This window comes from Manis pentadactyla, chromosome 18 (genome assembly GCF_030020395.1).
Source record: "Manis pentadactyla isolate mManPen7 chromosome 18, mManPen7.hap1, whole genome shotgun sequence".
Lineage (NCBI taxonomy): Eukaryota > Metazoa > Chordata > Mammalia > Pholidota > Manidae > Manis > Manis pentadactyla.
In genome coordinates, this window is record NC_080036.1 from 915,349 (window position 1) to 928,667 (window position 13,319).

The 13,319-nt window shown below is 48.8% G+C and overlaps 1 long non-coding RNA gene across 1 annotated transcript in view; it reads right to left on the reverse strand.

Moving 5' to 3' along the window:
- Nucleotides 1–891: 891 nt before the first annotated feature.
- Nucleotides 892–13,319, reverse strand: part of LOC130681460 (uncharacterized) — a 36,883-nt gene continuing 24,455 nt past the window's right edge. Inside the window, exon 2 of the long non-coding RNA XR_008994631.1 lies at nucleotides 892–1,091. This is a non-coding gene — a long non-coding RNA (uncharacterized LOC130681460). The remainder of the gene's footprint in view (nucleotides 1,092–13,319) is intronic.

Genomic DNA, 13,319 nt, shown 5'->3' on the forward strand with positions numbered 1-13,319 from the left:
CATAAATGTTTATTTAAAAAATCCTGTGTGGAATACAATGTGGGAAAATCAGGGCAGCAGGGCTGATGGTTAGCCTTGTGGCCATGGCAACATCCCCTTGCTTTTTTATGTGGTGCTGTACTTGAAATCTCCCACTCAGTTTGATCCCTTTTTTTCCTGCTGTTTTCTGGGCACACTTGGACTTTTTGACTTAGTCCCTGCCTAGAAGCTAACTTTTGAATTTGTGAGCCAACATTTTGGGATTGGAAAGGATTTAGGAGATCTTCTAATTACCACATTCCCATTTTACAGTTGGGGAAATGGAGGATTAAAAGTGAAAAAGAATTCAACTGAGAAGGAATTTCTTAATATAAATGGAACAGTCTAATTATTGAAACCTAAACTCTAATTTAATTCTATTATGAAATAGTCCTAGGGAATCTGGCAATATTAGGAAGATTCAATTCTTAAAATCTGTGGTTGAGCATAATTTTGAATAATTGCCACAGATTTTCTGGGGTATCTGCAAGACGGCTGTGCTGTAATCACCTCCTTTCTGTAGCTCTGATATAAATCTTTGACTGATACACTTTGGAACTTGGACTAGATTGTTTGGATTGTAAAACCTTGTAATTAAAACACTTATTTTTTTGCCTATGTTTTGCCAATGAGAGCAAATTCCTATGTGTGACATGTAGTTGGTGAAGGGAACAGAAATTAGGGGTGCAACAGCAGGTCAGTGACCATCAGCCTGAACCCCAGTCTTGAGGCAGGTGTCACTCTGGGCCTATTGAAGATCACAAAATCTCAACAAATCTGGACAGTTTCCTCGTGGCCAGTGCAGGCCGTTATTCTTCCCAGAGTTTGCTGTGGATGTCAGGGTTCCCCTGAGAAACAGAATCAGAAGGATGCATGTATGTATAATAAGTAGATTTATTAGGGAAGCCGAAAAGTCCCAAGATCTGAAGGAAGCAGGCAGAGACCCAGAAGAGCAGGTGAGCAGCTCCAGTCTGAGACCAAAGCGCTGAGACCCAGGAGAGCTGATGGGTGGCAGGTCAGTCTGGAAGAGGGCAGGCTGCAGGCCCCAGGAAAGCAGACATTCCAGTGTGGTCCTGAACGGGGGAGAATGCTGACGGCCAGCGCAGAGCAGTCAGGCGGGGAGGGGGCTTCTCACTTGTTTTTGTTGTTGTTTGATTCAGAGCTTCACTGGATTATAAGCGGGCCACCCAGAAAGGGAGGATCAGTCTGCATTATTAGCCTACCATTCAGACCTTACTCTCATCCTTATATGCCCAGAATAATATGTGGCCAAATGCCTGCGTATCCTGTGGCCCAGTCAAGTTGACACAAAATTGACCATGGCACTGTAGTTACCACTGAGGGGTTCAAAGGTGACTCTGGGGCCTGCACTTATTACCAGACATGCGGCCTTGGGTAAGTTGTTTAACTTCCCTGTGCTTTGGCTTCCTCATTCTAAAGACAATAATGAAAGCTCCTCTCTCTGTGGGTTGTTTTAAGGATTAAATGAATTTGTAAAGTGTGTAGAATCATGTATGGCAAGTTGCAAGAGCAACATGCGATAAATACAATTCTAGCATATTTCAACAGTGATGTAGGTATTTCAGGGTGCAGTAGAATGGAACAAAATTGGCATCTTTGAGGCTATTATTGCTTAGGATGAGAATAAAAGCAGTGGGTTGTTTTGAAGACAAACAGTAACTAAATACTATTGTAGGAGACACTCGAATATGGTAAAAACTGTGACCACTGGAAAGTGAACGATGAGGCTTGAGAAATACTGTGAGTGAGAAAAAGAAGGTGATGGCTGACTAAACCCAGCCCCACCTTCTGGGGAGCTGCTGGGCTACGGGGCCTTCAGGGTCAGAACCTGGGTGTCTGGCCTACCTGTGTAAGACCGCACTTTGACATTTATCAAACACACATGCACTGAATACCTGCACTATTCCAGGCACTGGGTGCTTCTGAAGGGCCCTGCCTCTAAGGAGCTGGTGGTGGGGTGGACCATGGCTCAGTTCCTACTGCTGGTAGGTCTGTGATTTTAAATGAGGCTGCTCAGCTTCCCTCCATCTGTGTTTCTTGGTCTGCAAAATTAGTGGTTGGAATACATGATCTGTAAATCCCTTCCACCTCTGGGGTTCTTCAGCAGGGACACAGCACATCTGTTACTGCTGGAGTCTCAGCCCCCTTTGGTGTCCAGGGTGAGAAAAGAACGAGGAGCAGAGTGTGCACTGTGATTCACTTTGCAGCCTCCATCCCAGCCCGAGGCAGGCGAGAAACAGAGCAGGGGCCCTCCCGCCCTCTGGGCTCCCAGCCACCGTGGCCCAGGCACACACCGGCCACCCAGCTCAGGGTCCTTTGGAGACCTAATTGATGCGTGTGATCTGGGAGCCCGGCAGGAGGGAGGCTTCCCACCAGGTGCGCGCGCACGCGCACACACACACACACACACACACACACACACACACACACACACGCACAAGGTTTCCCTAAGAAACTGCTGAATGGTTTACAGGACGAGAGGAGATGTCCGTGAAGCCGAGAGGTGCAGCGGCCCCAGTTGTGGCCATGTTTGGAAGTTGAAAAGGTGTCTTTGGTGGTGGGTACGGTGAGGATAAATAAATAACTTATTTAATTGATTAAGAGGCTCTTGTTTGGAGCCTGATTCTCTTCATCAAATGACCTTTTGGAGTCTACAATCTTCCAAGTTCCAGGCAAGTTTCGTTACATAAGAGCACACCTCACTGCCCATCTGTTTCTGTGTGGCTGAAATCATCTTACAGTTATGGCTTAGAAAAATGATCTCACACAAATCATATGCATACATATTTTTTCCAGAATCAATTTAATGCAACAAATATCTATTGAGTGCCAGTTACTAGCGCAGTTCTGTGGAGTCCTGAAGAGGAATGAGAATCTCAGCGGCTAGGAGCCATGGCTAAGGGAAGCATGGTGGGAAGCCAGTCAGCCTCTTTACACTGGTTCTGCTGTTTGTGGAAGAGCTGATGGTATTATGTGGAACTGAGGTTCACTCTTTGTGAGACTGGAGTACAGGAGAGGCTTTGGGTGTTGGAAAGCCTAAGTTCTCGGCTCGGAGAATGTGGTTCTCAGGAGCCTGGTCTTTCTCATAATGCACTTCTTCTAGGACTTGTGACACCCACACTCTTCCCAGCAACCTTCTCTCTAATTACAGCTCCCATGAGTCACTGGAGGTTTTCAGACCCAGAATATGAAGAGACTATAAGAGCAGCTTACCCAACAGAGCGCATGCGTCAGGGGTAGAGCACTTGACTGCAGATCAGGAAGTCTGTGGTTCAAATCTAGGAGCTCCTCCTACAGTGACTATCTTTGCCTCAGGGGGACATGGATTGATATTGACTTTATAGTCTTCTGTAGCTCAGAGCCACTTGAAAAATAATACTAATGTCCCTGTGTGTACACCAGGCACAAGTCTGGGTTCTTTACATTGATTGTCTTCTCCATTTCTTGCCAAAATTTTGAAATATTCATACTATCAGTATCCCCATTTTACGTGAAGAGGCTGAGAGCAGGTGCAGGATTTGAACTCAGAGCACACACTCATTGCACTTCATTCTACCACTCATACAGTTCTCCTAGTGTTAAAAGCACTAGGATGAAATTTCACAATGCTCCCAAGGTGCTAGGACTGTCCCTGGAGTTTTAGGTCCTTTCAGCTGCAAGGCCAACTCAGCAACTCAGTGACTGTCTGTGTCATGGGGACAGTCAGGGCACAGTCTGTTCCCAAAATTCCTAGGGCTAAGATTGACCTGGCCAAAAGTTTAGGGAATTGCTCTAAAGTCAAGGAATTCCTATTACCTTTCCAGCCCCAGTTCCCCTGTGCAGCTGGGCATCCCCAGTGTGGGTGCCTCCATTCCAGGCGAGGCATGGTGCAGGGGTCACCCCTTAGCCCAGGTCTGCATCCTGCCAGTAGTGCAGGTGCTGCTGAGTCTTGAGATCAGCTTGAACAACATACCGTGAGCACCGACTATGTGCCAGAACTGTGCCAACTGTGTGCCCTGGTCTCGGTGTGCTCTCGGCCAGGACGCAGGCCTGTGGCTCACATCAGAGTGGTGTGAGCTGCGCTGAGCTGAGCGAACCCTGGGGACACAGAGGAGGCAGCAGTCACTGTGCCTGGAGGAGAGGGGCTGCAGGAGGCCTCCGGGAGGGGCTGATGGCAGGCCAGAGTTTGTAAGATGAACGATGTCGCACTGGGCAGAAGACAGGGGTGTGGGGAACACAGTCGAGTTCCCGGCAGAGGAAACTGGGCAGGCAGGGGCTGCAGCCAGAAGGATGCAGCTGGAGGCAGTTGGAGCACAGAACGTGGGGAGGGTGTTCAGCGTGAAGCTGAAGCCTGAGCTGAAGAGACAGAGCAGGATTCAGAATGAAAGAACTTTGCTTGTTGTGCTCAGACTTGCAGTTTTCATGAAGGAATTAAAAAGGGATGGACAGGTTCTGTGTTAACACAGGCTGCTCGGAGGGACGATGTGCAGGGAGGAGGCTGGGAAGCTGTTCTGGAGGTGGTGACACTGCAGGGCAGGGTGGGGACAGACGCCAGAGCTCAGTGGTCAACAGGAACACAGAGGGGAGGCCGAGGCCCAGGGCTCTAAGTGTTTTGGCCAAATGACAGAGGGCACAGTGGTGTCAGCAACCAAGATTGGGTAGGCACAACACTGTGGGCCCTCGCACCGTTTTGGCCACAGTCCTAAGACCAGCCAGCCACCCCCAGGCTGTGGGAACACTCTGTGTCTTGTCTTCTTACCTGCAAAATCAGTGTGCTAATTAATACCTATTTTACGGGATTTCTGTGATGATTCACACAGAGTTTTTAGTACCATGCCTGGCAGATATCAAGTGTCCAGCAAATAGGAGCCACTATATTTCAGCAAAGCAAAAATAGGAGATGAAGGTTTGGACAGGAGGGTGACAAGTTTATTCTTGAGCATCCTGGGTTTGAAACTTGAGGTCTTGAAGTGGAGAGGCTGGGAGTGTGTGTCTCAGGTCTTCAGAGCCTCTGCTCTGGACATTTAGCTGCTGTTCACTCCTCGGGTTCAGGGCAGCTGACAGGTCTCATCAGGGAGAGTGCTTTGCAATGACCGAGATTTCCATGCCCTTTCTTCTTAATCTCAGAGACCCATGAGGTTAAAAGTCCTTAGATTGGAACTCAAGGAAATGGGAATCAGAGGTGTTCAAGGGGAATTTTGGACTTCAGAACATCCAGAGTTTTTTTAACTGTAAAATGAGAAAGTTCATCCTGGTGAGGTCCCCTTTGAAAATCTGATGAAAACATGCATGCCGTATCACACATGCCCACACATACACAACCTTTTGCCTCTGATTTCAGATTTGTACATGAACCTCGGAAGACCATTTGTGGCCACCTGGTTAAGATTCCCTTCATGTCTAGTATTTGCTGGTGGTCTGTAACACATTCACTGATGGGCCCCGGGATTGGTGGGCAGTCAGTGCATGCTAAGAGCTGGGGAATACAGCACTGAGCTTCAGCGGCAGGGAGCACCATGTGTGTGCAAGCTCTGGGAAAAGCTGGGGGCAGTGTGGTTAGAAAGGGAATGAGGGGTGAATGTAAATCTGTGAGGGACCTGACTACAGAAGGCATTTCTGAAGTATAGTATAGTTCATAAAACTGGAGTGTTTTTATGAGACCCTTTGTAATCTGGGGCAATAGCTCAGTGGTAGAGCATTTAACTGCAGATCAAGATGTCTCTGGTTCGAGTCCAGGTGCCTCCTGTGCCTTCTTTGGAAAGTGGACCCCCCAGCCTAGGTGAGCGAGGTGCATAAGGGCCAAGCCTCAAGGTGTTCACCCCTTTGGTCATGCTCACCTGGCTCATGGGTTCCTTCGCAGTAGAGCTGTGTGCCAAAGCCCTCCTCCAGCACACACATACCCGCAGACGTGCATACGCGCCCACAGGCCAGATGCTCCCCTGTCACAGACATCCCAGTAGATAAAGTTCACCCCATACACACATATGAGCTTTCTCACAGGTAGCTTTATTTATCCTTTTCTCTATAGTCAATTTCATTAACAACTTTCCATCTTCCTTTCTTCAACATTTTTCTTTTTTAATAATTTTGGATTTATGGAAGATTTACAAAATTAGTACCCAGAGGTCCGGTGGACACTTTGGACACTTTCCTCGGCTTCCCCTAATGCTAACGTCTTGTGCACCACAGCATACTTATCAAAACCGTGAGTACGTGGTGCAACACTGAACCGGACCCCAGGCTTCATTCCCATGGCACCAGTTTTCCGAGTAAAGAGGTTTGTTTCTGTTTCAGGATTCCATCAGGATAAAATGTTGCCCAGAGTAATAATGTCGCCTTGGTTTCCTTCAGAATCTGGCAGCTGCTTAGTCTTTCCATGTGTTTTTTTTTTTTTTAATTTGAACACTTTTGAGAAGTCCTGGTCAGATATTTTGTGGAAAATGCCGCTCACTGTGGTCTGTCCGTCTTCTTACAGTCAGGCTGAGGCTGCGGATCCGGGGCAGGGTCTCACGGACGCCGGGGCCCCTGTCGCGCGGTCCTGTTCGGGGTGGAGGAGCAGCGCTGCGGGGATTTCGGGGGGCTGCGTGGTCAGATGGCTGCGGGCCCCGCCGGGGGCTGCTAGGACAGCCCTCCTGAGGCGAGAGGCACCGCAGAACAAGGGCGTCACGCGGGGGCGTCCTTGGGTTTCGGTGGCAAAGTGTTTGGATGTGCTTCTGCCACACATTCACTGCACAGCAGTGACCCACACGCCCGTCCGTCCCGGGGCCCCCAGAGCGAGGACAGGGCGTGCGTTCAGTGCAGGCTGCGGGGAAAGCTGCTCCTGCGCGGGGACTCGGGACAGTACTGGAGGCATAAGCGGCGACTCCAGCTTTATTGGTGCACCTTTTCCTTGTTTCAGCAGCACGCTGAATTCACCTCTGTTACGGTATTACGCGGTGTACTGTAATTGTTTATACATCTATGTGTTAATCAGGCTAAACATGGCTACACCGTGGTCACAACCCCCAAATCTCAGGAGCGTAGCACACTCAAGATCTGCACCTTATGCCCGGTTGGGGGCAGGGCTGTGTCCCTGTCCCTCTTTCGCTCATCGTCCAGCAAAGTGTGCTCAGGAGAAGAGGAAGGTGGAGGGGTCCCCCGTCCACAGCTGCCCTAGGCCCAGAGGGACACGCATCACTTCTGGTCACAGCTCACTGGGAAGACCTGGTCACACGGCCCCAACTCCGCCCCAGCGGAAGCCGGGAGAGGAGAGGAAGCGCGGGGACGCCCGGGGGGCACCTGCTTCCTCTGCCAGCTGCCTCGCCCACCCCGGGGCGGCCCCAGGTGCGGGCAGGTCTTCCTGACCCTCGTTACCACCAGCGGCTGGCCAGCACCTTCCTCGGAGTGGGGCTCAGAAGGCGTTTGGTGAATAACAGCTCTTAGCGAATCCAGCGAGGGAATAAATGAATGATGCAAGGTATACAAACAAGAGTGTTTTCAAGTTACTTGGAAAATGATTCGATTATAAGGCAGGAGTTAAACTCACATTTGAAAAACAATTTTTTGTTGGTTTTTAAACAATCTCCTAAGAGACTAAACCTTTATTGAAGGAGACAACTCTGTCTATGCCCATCAAGTAAAACATGGAATAATCCTTTTTTTACCCCGGTTTAACTTGAAAATAAACATTTACTACTCTGTTTTCCTTTCTAAAACTATTCACATGAATTTACCTACTATAAAATCAAAATACCTTTATTGTATAAAGCTTAAATGTATGTCATATATTAAAGAGTACAGGAGGGAATAAATTTTGGCTGGATTTCCATCACTTGTTGTTTTTTTTTAATTGTCTTTTTATGTGTGCCCGTTTATACATGTGAGTGTGTATTTTATGTGCATTGTGTATACATATTTATTAAACAAAGATGTGTCCGGCATGTCTCAGGCAGCATCTCAGGCGCCCAGCCTGGCCTGTCTCTGAGGCTCCCGGCTGCTCTTCCGCCCTGGGGCAGCCAAGGCTGTGGACCCCACCAGCTTTACCCTGTGCCAGCCTGCCGTGCCGGTCCTCCTGCCCATGCAGGGGGCCTCTTGCCTCCTGCTCTTGGTTTCCCTCTTATTTTGAGGTCTGAAAGGCCATGAGACTCCCTTGGCACCCCACATGCAGACTCTGGAAGTGATGAGGGGCTGGTGCACCCTGGGAAAAACTCTCCACAGTGAGATGTGGAAGCTGAGGGCTGGTGCTTCCTTCCCTGGGTCAGACTGTCCTGGGATGCAGTAGTTCAGACAGGTGACAACTGCGCTTGCTACCCAGTGATGGCCAGTGTGGACATGAACCTTTGCGCTGCCGTGAACCTCGGTTCCCTGCCTCACTCCTGCTCCCTGGGCTGCATTTCTGACAATGAGGAGCACTAAGCTTCTGCCAGGAGCTCCATCCAGGCACAGCGGAAGGCCTGGGGGCTCTGCAGATTCCCTTCAGCCTTTACCACAATAGTCACCGTGGCCTGAGTCCAGATGCCACACAAGCGTCTCTTCCCTGACGGTTCTCCAAGAGGGGCGGGTTGCAGAGCCTATTCTACATCTGTTTTTGGCAAGCTAGCAGTGCCGGATACTCAGTGGCCCCTAGGAAGAGCCTTCAAAGAAAAGCTGACCGGCATTGAGTTTAACTGCTCCCAGCTCCTTACCCTTCCATGGGATAACTCAGGGCTGGGACGCCTCTGCCCTCAGTTCCTGGAGGGACTGAGGCGTGTGCCCACCACGGTGCCCTGCGTGAGATGTCCGCCTCTCCCAGTGCACTGCCTGTCTCATCTGCCGGTGCATCTGTCGTGCCTCCCAAACAAGCTGCTGGAACTGGAACTCCTGACTTGCAGTCCGCTGCTGTGGGAACCCAAACCAAGATGTCAGCTTCAGACAACAAATTTTTAAATTGTTTTAAACTGATTTTTTTTTCATTTAAGAACATATCCTGTACATGAGGTTAAATATTCTAAAATTTTTCTAAGCTATATGAGATGTAAGTGCTGCATGGTATTTAACATATGGATTATATAAATAATATGTGGGGCACATCAGTTGTTTCCAACTTTTCTATCCAACTGAACTAGCCCAGCACTGAACCTAGACAGGCTTTGTCTCTAGGGTCAGAGCTGCAAGCAAGCAGGCTTGCCACGGGTGGGTCATCCGTGCATATCATAGGGAGCAAATGATCAACGGAGAACTCCCCTCCAATTTCTATCTGATGTTTTCTGAAGATTGTCCCAAAGCTTCTTAGAGAAAACTAGGAGGCATCTCAATTAAATTCTCCTTTAAAAGGAAATGAGTCACATCCAAGCTTTCATTAAAGATGGAACCATCTCTGTCTAGTTTCTCTTTGAAAAGACCTCACAGCTAAATTAAAGCTTGATATGTGGTACTTTGCTACCTAATGGATTTTGTTTTACCAAGGGGCAAATCGGAATTCCTGCTTCTGAGGGGTCAGAGCTCTCTCATTTTCATGCAGTTAGGGTGGCTTCTGCAGTTAGTTTTGTGGCAGCTCCCTGAGTGATTAGGAGCCAGCTAACCTCTTCTTATCTGTATGCTGGGGATACTGCTAGTAATCCCCTTACAAAGTTTGGTGTCAAAATCATATGATATAATATCAATGAGTGCATATGAACTACTCAGTAAATGATGGCAATTATTCTCCAGTGATTCCATTTTCAGTGGTGAAAAAGGAGGAGCACCAAGCAGAGTGTGGGGCTTAAGAACTATGAAGGGGCCTGGGTGCGAGATTTGCAGACATCTAAATAGATTCAGAGACGTGAATGGTTCTACAAGCATCACGCTTCCAGCCATCCCACCTGGCTTGGTGCTTGTCGGAAGTACACCAGGGGTTTCGGGAACACCTGGAACTGGCTGGAAATGTAAATCACCAGGTCCCTCCTTTGACATTAGAATCAGAATTTCTGGGTGGGGCTCGTTACTCTGTGTTTTGAAAGCTGCTGATGCACATTAAGGCCTGGAAACTGCCATCCTTGAGCCTTCAGCCCAGCCTGCCTGGCAGGGCCTCCCCCATCTGCCCCAGGGGCCATCCTCCCTGGTTCAGGTCCTCCTCAGCCTTCATCCTGAGAGGCTGCTATTTGTTCTGTCTCAGTTTTGCACACCTTCTTAGCTCTGATTTTGACCCCACATTTCTGCATTACTCTGAGGCCTTAGGTCTGCCATGGTGCATTATTTCTACTCATCCATTGGTCCTTCGTGTTCGTTTTGCCAATCTTGTTTCATTTGTTTCCCTCTGCTCCCCTTATTTTGCAGGAATATTTTAAAGAAAACTGCAAATTTCATGTCACCCTTGGATACTGTGTTTCTTTTTAAATTTTGTGTTTCCTTTTGTCAACCAAGGGAAGGTGAAACTGAGAAGCAGAAAAGGCCTTTTATTTGGGGTCTCAGAATTGCAACTGGGGAGCACAAATCTTTGGAGCACCTAGAGATGTGTCCCACTGTGTGGGGAAAGCAAGGGGTGTTTTGAGAAACGGACGGGGGTCAGTGACAACCTAGGTAAGGAAGAGAAGGACATGCTGACTGGTGCTACCTCATCAAGCTGCCTGAGTTTGCTCTGCAGACAGACTATTTTATTTTTGTCATCAATCAAAACTATCCTTGGTATGCGTTAGTTAGCTGTTATGTCTTCAGGAAGTTCTTACCAATGGTTTTAGCATATGAATGACAGTTGTTCTGTGGAGCTTTATGATCAATTGTTTATAAAATAAAATTGCTGCTTCTGGTCCAGCTCAGGAGCTGATTACAGAAAAAGGAAAGTGGGTCTCTCAAGTCCAGAAAACTTACACAAGTCCGCACTCCCTGTCCTTAACTGTATCAACTGTTTAATATTGCCAGGATCCCACTCTCCACCTGTCTCCCTTCATATGAAATAGTAACTAAGAGATGAGGGCTTTCTCTCATACTCCCCCCTTTCCTCCTCAGAGCACTGGGCAGTTCATGCCTCTCCCCATACTCTGCTAACTGTTCAGCCTTGGGGGATCTGCTCTGTTGTGCCGGGTGGTCGGTAGGAGCTGAGCGTGTGAGGAGGGGTGGAGCTTATCCTTTTTTGGCTGTCTCTCAAACTTCCTTTCTATGAGAAATACAGATCTGTTCTGTACTCCTAGCTGCATGCATCATGCAAATCTATACTTTTGCGGGTAACTATTGGGCTCTTTGCTTCAGCATCTAAACATCCCTAAGAGCAGGTTTGCAGGCACTCAGAGCAGCATGGTAGAGGAGAGTGGTTCTTGAACTGCAGCGGCCCAGGGCCTCCTGGGGGCGTTTACAACACAGGGACCTGAGAGTCACTCACAAGGACTCTGACTCAGCAGGTCTGTGGGTGGGGACTGAGAATGTGCATTTCCATGAGCTCCCAGGGCCGAGGTGCTGGAGTCCTGGGAGCGCAGGTGGGGAACACCGGTCTATGAGAACTTTCTGCTACATAACCTGACAAGAAAGCCAGCACAGGGACTCTGGGCAGGTGACCTGACCGCTCAGATTTTGGTTCCCTTTCTGAGACCATCAAATGCTCATTCCCTTACTTCTTCCAGCACTGACTCATTGCTTTTAAAGGAGCAAGAGCCCCCTGCTTCCTGCTTTGTCAGTGCTGGTGGGAAGTGGTTTGTCAGTGTTTGCCCTCAGAATCCTGCTGAGCCTGTGGTGCAGGGTGTGGGGTTTGCCAGCCTGGCGCTGGGCCCAGGCTCCTGGGGCAGACAGAGACACGCAGGCAGTGGCGGAGACCTACTACGCACGGCCCCCCTCCAGCTGCGGAAGGCAGGCGGCGGTGTCCTTGTCCTTAGAGGCTGTGTGTTCTAGTAAGGTGAGCAAAAGGCGACAATCTTGGTGGGGCCCTAATGAAATAGGAAATTACAGTGAGGAGTCAAATAATAGTTTTCATTATTCTCTCCGTCCTGGAGGCCAGGAGTTCCTGGGCTAAAGGCAAGGGGATGCTGGCGGGGTGATGCTCTCGGGAGGCTGCAGGGCAGACGGTCTCCTTGTCTTTCCCTGCTCTTAGAGCTGCGTGCCTTGGCTCAGGTACCCCTCTCCATCTTCAAGGCCAGCAGCATGGTATCTTATCTCTCTCCCATCATCTCACCTTCTCCTCCAATTGTATCAGTAACTAAAGGGGGTTTGGGGCAGGGGAGAACACAGATGCAAGGTGGGAGACGATCCGAGGCTGGGAAGCAGTGTCGGAACACATGGGCTGCAGCCGGCCGCTGGTGCTCCGGGAGCTGTGGCCGAGCAGCAGCAATGAGCACATCTGTTGCGAGGCTCCCACGTACAGGGGTTTACAAGCATCTGTCCTTTAACTTTCTTTATTTTATTAAGGTATTATTGATATACACTCTTATGAAGGTTTCACATGAAAAAAACAATGTGGTTACTACATTTACCCATATTATCAAGTCTCCCCCCACACCCCAATGCAGTCACTGTCCTTCAGTGCAGTAACATGCCACACAGTTACTACTTGTCTTCTCTGTGTTATGCTGTCTTCCCCATGATCCCCCCACACCATGTGTGCCAATCATAATACCCCTCAATCCCTTTCTCCCTCCCTCCCCACCCGACCTCCCCGACCCCTCCCCTTTGCTAACTGCTAGTTCCTTCCTGGAGTCTCTGAGTCTGCTGCTGTTTTGTTCCTTCAGTTTTGCTTCGTTGTTATACTCTACAAATGAGGGAAATCATTTGATACTTGTCTTTCTCCGCCTGGCTTATTTCATTGAACATAATACCTTCCAGCTCCATCCATGTTGTTGCAAATGGTAGGATTTGTTTCTTATGGCTGAATAGTATTCTATTTGTATATGTACCACCTCTTCCTTATCCATTCATCTCCTGATGGACACTTAGGTTGCTTCCATTATCTTGGCTATTGTAAATCGTGCCACAATAAACATAGGGGTGCATATGTCCTAATGAATCTGAGAACTTGTTTTCTTTGGGTAAATTCCTAGGAGTGGGATTCCTGGGTCAAAAGGTATTTCTATTTTTAGTTTTTTGAGGAACCTCCATATTGCTTGTCCTTTAACTTTCACAGTAACCCTTAGAGGGGTACTGTTTCATATGTGAAGAAAATCTATGGCTCAAAGTTCCCTTTGCCCAGAGCCACAGACTATCAGGAACTAACCCCAGAATTGCAGGTAGGCAGCCTGCCTGCAGAGCAGAACCGAAAGAAAGCCTGGCTCCCGAGGCTGCAGACTAGCGTTGGAATCACGGAGAACTCATTAAAAATGCAGACGCCCAGGCTCCGCCCAATACCAAGCCAGAATCTGCATTTTAACAAGAGCCTCTGTGAGTCA